This window comes from Odontomachus brunneus, unplaced genomic scaffold, assembly GCF_010583005.1.
Source record: "Odontomachus brunneus isolate Ranch 3 - 2012 unplaced genomic scaffold, Obru_v1 Obru_scaffold_072, whole genome shotgun sequence".
Classification (NCBI taxonomy): domain Eukaryota; kingdom Metazoa; phylum Arthropoda; class Insecta; order Hymenoptera; family Formicidae; genus Odontomachus; species Odontomachus brunneus.
Window position 1 is genome coordinate 399,573 of NW_022639522.1, and position 7,689 is coordinate 407,261.

The window sequence follows — 7,689 nt, forward strand, 5'->3', positions numbered from 1 at the left end:
ATAACTGATCTTGAGAGTCGATCCACGTTAGTCCAACAACCCAGATAGCCAAACCTGCGCGAACAGATTTCGAGCAGAGCTTGCTATCAACTTTTGATGGCAAATAGATAACAAATTTGATGCAGGCTCTGTTGTATCAAATTTTGCTGCCAAATTGCCGCCAGATATGCGGCAGAGCTTGTTGTCGGAAAACTGCTGCAGATTTGCAGCAAAAACCGCATAGAGCTTGTAGCGATTTGACGGCAGATTGGCGGCAGAAATCGCGCAGGCCTTGCTGCGCTGCAAGCTTTGCGCGGTTTTTGCTGCAAATTTGGCACCAATTGCCTGACAGCAAGATCTATCGCCAAAACTGTAGCCTCATGTAGATACAGATGGCTATAGTTTTGCTGTGGGTTTTTTATCAAATTTGCTGCCAATCTGCGCGCAGTCTGCGTTTAATTTGCTTACTGGGAATCTGTGACACCAGGCCGTCACGCGCAGCAAGGGATACAACAACGAAAACCGCGTCAGATCGCCGGGTTCCACGACTTGCATTCACGGGACTACCGCCACGAGAGTCCGAGATTGTTCCTCCAGGACTCCGCAGTCCAAGCTCTGGTCGGAGGGAGGGGGAGCATCCGGAGCTATTCGCAAATAAGCAGTCAAGGTGGATACCCGATTCCTGAAAAGAATAATTAATTTATTAATTAAGCGAATGTGCTACAATTATACATTTATTAACATTTATTAACATTTATTAACTACATTTATTAACATAAACATATACTTACTTGTTCCAGAAACACGAGTACGTAATCATTTTTCGTTAAGCTGATTTCTGTAAAGAATAATCAATTTGTTAATTAAACGAATTTACTAGAATATGTTTATTACCATTAAGATATACTTACCTGTTTCGGGAACATAGATTCAAAATCATTTTTTGTTAAGCTGATTCCTGTAAAAAATAATCAATTTATTAATTATCCACTTTGCTGGCAGAGAAAATCATCATCAAATGATCCAAAAAATGGCAAGATAAAAATGCTGTTTAATTTTTATATAAGTCAGTATAAAAGTACTTTTCGAGTCGCTGAATACAAATTGAGATCAAAATTTGAACGTTCAAATTGACAAAACTAATCTCAGATTCGGAATCAGCGACCTTAGAAAACCCTAAATCAAGTAAAATTAAGTAACTTTTTGCATTTTGATTCGCCATATTGAATTCGCCATCTTGAATTTCGAAACTTTTAACTAAGATTCGAAATCAGTGACTTCAAAAATCTCAGAATACCGAGTTTCATCTAAATCAAGTCACTTTTCCATTTTGTCCGCCATGTTGGATCCGCCATTTTGAATTTGATAAAACTAACCTCAGATTCGAAAGTAGCGACCCCCAAAACTCCCGAATACTAGGTTTTATTAAAAATCACTTTTTGCATTTTCATCCGTCATTTTAAATTTTCAAATTTAGAGTTTAAATTTGAAATCAGCGACCCCAAAAACCCCTGGATACTGAGTTTGATGAAAATCTTGCTAACGGGAAGAAAAAATAATGTGTGCATTGGATTTGGTTTCCGTATTTGAGCCGCATGGATTCTTCTTTGTCTGATTCCGACGTTTCACGAACATTTCAATCCGCTTCATCAGGGAGGAACGGGTCATTTAGCAGATATTTTTCAAATTAGCAACAAAATTTTTACGTTTACATTAAGAAAGCATATGACTTCTCTTGTAGAGCGTTTTACAAACTTCATTTTTTGTCTGAGAAATTTTTCTCCAAAATCAATATTTTTGAAGATACAGTGGGAAAACTGTTTAAACTTTGAGCGAGAATAGGAGGCGAATGGGGCTTTGTCGTAAAAAAATTCTTTAAGGATTTTAAGGATTTTTATTTTGAAAAATCTAGCTGAAAAATCTAACCCAATCGGAGGTTTGGGCTTTCCGGAACTGCATTCGACAATATAAAATAAAAACATATATAAGGTGTAGTAAAAAGAAATCCATTATTTTTCCAATAGATGGCTTTAGTAATGTGTATCTCTCGTTGTATAAGTGCGATCGGTTTACGCTAGATGGCGTTAGAAAGATAAGATTTCGTACTCAAAAAACTTCTCAGACAGTTTTGTGATTGTTTGACTCAGTATTGTTTGAGCGCGCGTCAAAGATGAACACCAGCAAAGAGAAAATACACCATATTTTACAGTTTTTCTTCGATAAAGGCGAAAACGCAAGCCAGGCGGCTGAAAATGTGAATAGTGTTTATGGTCCTGATACTGTAACAGCCAATCACACGCAATTTTGGTTTTGTTGATTCCGTTCCGGTAATTTTGATGTCAAAGATGCACCACGCTCTGGAAGGCCAATTGTCGAAAATGTCGATAAAATAATGGAAATCGTCGAGTCCGACCGTCATGTAAGCACTGTTTCGATTGCCCAGGAGCTAAACATTGCACAAAAAACCGTTTGGAACCACTTGAATAAGACTGGATACAAAAAGAAGCTCGATATATGAGTGTCACACGAGTTAACGCAAAAAAACCTCATGGACCGAATTTCCATCTGCGAATCGCTGCTGAATCGCAACAAAATCGACCCATTTCTGCAGCGGATGGTGACTGCTGATGAAAAGTGGGTCACTTACGACAACGTCAAGCGAAAACGGTCGTGGTCGAAACGCGGTGAGCCGGCGCAAACGGTGGCCAAGCCAGGATTGACGGTCAGGAAGGCTTTGCTGTGTGTTTGGTGGGATTGGCAGCGAATCATCCACTATGAGCTGCTCCCCTACGGCCAACTCTTAATTCGGACCTGTACTGTCAACAATTGGACCGTCTGAAGGAATCAATCGCCCAGAAGCGGCCAGCTTTGGCCAATAGGAGAGAAATTGTGTTCCATCAGAACAACGCCAGGCCACACATCGATAGTGACTCGTCAAAAGCTCCGGGAGCTTGATTGGGAGGTTCTTATGCGTCCACCTTATAGTCCGGACCTGGCACCAAGTGATTACTACCTGTTCCTGTCTATGGCGAATGATTTTGCTGGTGAAAAATTCGCCTCAAGAGAAGCTTGTGAAAATCGACTGTCCCAGTTTTTTGCCAATAGGAACAAGGGTTTCTATGAGAGAGGCATAATGGAATTACCTTCAAAATGGCAACAAGTTATCGAACAAAACATATTTGACCTAAATCGGATCATTCTAACTATGCTAAATAAAGCCTTCAATTTTATGCAAAAATAATGGATTTCTTTTTACTATACCTTATATAAAATACAAATTGTATAACTAACGTAATAGCTTTTATGTAATATACAAAAAGTGCCACGACACAATCATCTCGCCCTGTGGTAAAATTCTTCTTCTCAATTGTATTGAGACATGTTGAAACATGACCTCTATATTGAGTATGAAATGGCCCAACGCAAAATGATTAAGATGAATATATTATTGAATGACACAATACTGAATTAAATATAAGAATGCAATGCATGATGCATAATGCAATTGGTAGAGAGATGCGCACGGTTTTGATTAATGTCCAATAACATTAACCTAAAAAGGTTCCATTAATATTCTATAGGATATTTCGTATATACGAACAAACCTATCTTTTTTATAAAAAGATGAAGTAAATCGCCAAGTTCACATGCTTACCTGTACAAGTGGAATTATACTAAAATTAATGTTTCTATAAAAAATATTTTATTTGTAAAATGACACATTTAAAAATGTTAATAAGAAATATTGTTGTTTAAACTTCTATTTTTTACAAAAAACATGATATCAGGTAGTTAAGCCAAATGAAAATAATTCACGTGTTTCCCTACATGGATAGAATTATATAAAAGCAAATATGTTTATATATAAAATATTTCACATACATACTTTCAGAAAACATAAATCCAAAGACATTAAAACATAATATTATTGGGTATACAACTTAGTTCGGTCCGTTTTCAAAAGATGGTTCTAGGTGCTATAAATGGTTGACGGCGACAGCTGATTTTTGCTGTATCGTGAAGTGTCAACATCTGTCAACCAAATATTGTTTACAAGCCTTTGAGTTTTGCACAACAAGTTTAATTTTTACTGCGTTGAAAATGTCGAGTTTCGTTCCAAATAAGCACCATTTGCGGGAAGTTTTGATTTTCTGTTTCAATTGGAAGAAAAGTGCAGCTGAAGCGCATCGAATGCTTGTGGAAGTTTATGGTGAATCTGCACCGTCGGATAAATCTTGCAGAGAATGGTTTCGACGATTTCAAAGTGGTGATTTTAGTGTTGAAGACAAAGAGCGTTCGGGTCAACCGAAAAAGTTTGAAGATGAAGAATTAGAAACATTACTCGATCAAGATTCGTGTCAAACGCAAAAAGAGCTCGCAAGAACATTGGAAGTTACTCAACAAGCTATTTCGAAACGACTCAAAGCCGCGGGATACATCCAAAAGCAAGGAAATTGGGTCCCATACGAATTGAAATCGAGAGATATCGAACGACGATTTTGTATGTCCGAAATGTTGCTTGAACGGTACAAAAAGAAGTCTTTTCTGCATCGAATCATTACCGGGGACGAAAAATGGATTCACTACGACAACCCGAAACGCAAAAAATCGTATGTAAAGCCCGGCCAACCGGGAACATCAACGCCGAAGCCGAATATCCATGATGCCAAGGTAATGCTCTATATTTGGTGGGATCAGAAGGGTATGATCCACTATGAGCTGCTAAAACCTGGTCAAACCATCACGGGAGACTTCTACAGGCGACAATTGATCCGTTTAAAGCGAGCTATAGCCGAAAAACGTCCAGAATATGCGACCAGACACGAGTCCATAATCTTTCACCATGACAACGCTCGGCCTCATGTTGCTGTTCCGGTTAAAAACTATTTGGAAAATAGCGGATGGGAAGTTCTGGCTCACCCGCCTTATAGCCCAGACCTTGCCCCTTCCGACTACCATTTGTTTCGATCGATGCAGAACGCTTTGACTGGAATACACTTCACTTCAGAACAGGGTATCAAAAATTGGCTCGATTCATTCTTGGCTTCAAAAGATGAACGCTTCTTCCGCGACGGAATGCATAAATTGCCAGAAAGATGGGAAAAAGTAGTGGCTAGCGATGGACAATACTTTCAATAATGTATTAATTCATTTTATCATTCAAATAAATGCGTTTTTCAAGCAAAAAAACGGACCGAATTAAGTTGTACACCCAATATTTAAATTTTTATTTTCTACAAAAGGGATGCTAAAAGATAATTAAATCAAACGAAAATATCATGGCGTATATAACAGCTTTGTGTATATTCACACCACATGTGGTAACTATTGACTTCTTTTTATTGGTAACTATGTAAAAATTAAGATAAAATAAAATCAAGAATCACACAAAAAACATTTGACGTGCCCGGGTATATAAATAATTTTAATATATTTTCTAAATAGTATTTTGTATATCAATTTGTAAAATTTAAAGCAACTTATTGCGACACGGGCACGCCAAGTATTTTTGTAAGACTCTTAATTTTATTTTATCTTAATTTTTACATGGTTATCAAAAAAAGAAGTCAATAATTATATACGCAATGATATTTTCGTTTGATCTAATTATCTTTTAACATCTCTTTTGTAGAAAATAGAAATTTAAATAATATTATGTTTTAATGTGTCTTTGGATTTATGTTTTTTGAAAGTATATATGTAAAATATTTCATATATGAACATATTTGCTTCTATATAATTCTATCCATGTAGGGAAACACGTGAATTATTCACTTGGCCTAACTACCTAATATCACATTTTTTTTATAAAAAATAGAAGTTTAAACAACAATATTTTTTATTAACATTTTTAAATGTGTTACTTTACAAATAAAATATCTTTTATAAAAACATTAATTTTTATATAATTCCACTCGTACAGGCAAACACGTGAATTTGGCGTCATTTTCACCTTTTTTTGAAAAAAGATAAGTTTGTTCGGATATCACATCTTTTTCATAAATTATTGAATATTTATTAAACATACACAAATTTGACATAAGTTTCATAAATAATTATAATTTTAGGAAACACGTATCAATTTAACAGGAGATACTATTGTATTTCTTCTATAAACGTTTGGCTACTACTGTATTTCTTCTATAAATGTTTATACGTACGATGTGAGCGCTCAGATACTTCAAAACGTTGAGTGAGGGCGATAATATTATCCTCTTCTCTCTTTCACTCGCTGTTTTGACGTTCGCGTCAGCAAGTGAGAGCGAGAAGAAGAGGATGACATTCTCCCTCTCACTTGCGCAACTCTTGCTTTTTTTGTACGAGACACTACCGCCTCTCTTAATACCAACACGTGTACACTACCTAATTACGTGGTCCATGCCTCGCTGACTGCGCCGCTGAGTGGCGCCTCTGACGGAGAAAGGCTGAGATGGACATTAATAGATCGCTTCAAAATCGTAAAATTTTGCCATTTCGGACTTTCTACTAAAATATCTCCTCTCATGAACGATGTAGAACAAACATAAAAATAGATTTATTAAGTAAATCGACCTCAAGGAATCGATAGAGCCTATCCAGAAATTCATCCGATTAGTCGTTATAGCCGAACGAGAAATCTTGCCTACGCTGAAGTTAGTCGGTGTAAGTTATACGCGGCTGGTCTCACACCGTTCCTCGCTTCGCGCGTTCACTTGGTGCGAGACGCTACCCCGTCTCTTGATATATGTATACCAAAATATTCGCTGAATATTTCTTATTGCATATACAAATAGTGTTCATAGAATATTCTAAATATTTCATAATTATTTGAACATTCTTATTCTTAATTATTTGAATATTTTTTTACTATTTCGATATATACGGAATTTTTGGAATGCGAATGAAATATTTTAGGATATCTAGCGTACCTAATTGGGATGTATGGCCGGGCAACTGAACATTTGATTCATATAATGAATTGAAACAAACAAGTTGCAATACAAATGTCTATTTTAGTAATATGATTTTAACAACATAATAACGGAAAAAATTTCTGTGAGATAGAGCTTATTATATTGTCACAACATTCGTTACTTAAAATTAGTGCTCCACTTATTTTTACTAATTACCATATTCAATCGAAGAAAATAAAAGTGATTGGGAGCGAATGAAATTTGGTAGTTATAATTTAGTTTTAGAAATTAAATATCACTAATTAAAATAATTTAATAAAATTATGTATTTAATAAAATTTTTAGTAATAAAACTATCAAGGAATTTTATATTGGTTAAATCGTTGACGCCAACCAGATTAACAACGCCATGAAAGCGTTTGCCGACAAATATCCTGATATTATCACGCCTACGACAGTTTGATGTATGTATGTAATAGTTCTCACAAGGGGAACCTGGCAGTCTCTGATCACCGATTTGATTAAAATTGTATGGGTGTGTAGTACGCACTCATACATTTACTCCTGTAAAGCCGTAGAACCCACTATTGAGGCATTCTCGAGAAATATTTTTTTAAATATTTCGAGAAAAATTTTTGTCCCTATAGTACCGTTACGGAAAAGCAATTTTCGAGCTAGCAGCGTAGCGTCAACGGTAAGACGTAGACTACTACGCTCGGGGTTTGCAGGTCGATTCCCTGATGATTTTTTTTTATTTAAATGATTTTTTTTTTATTTAAATCTTATAAGTAGGTGTAATAGGGGGGTTCTAAACCCG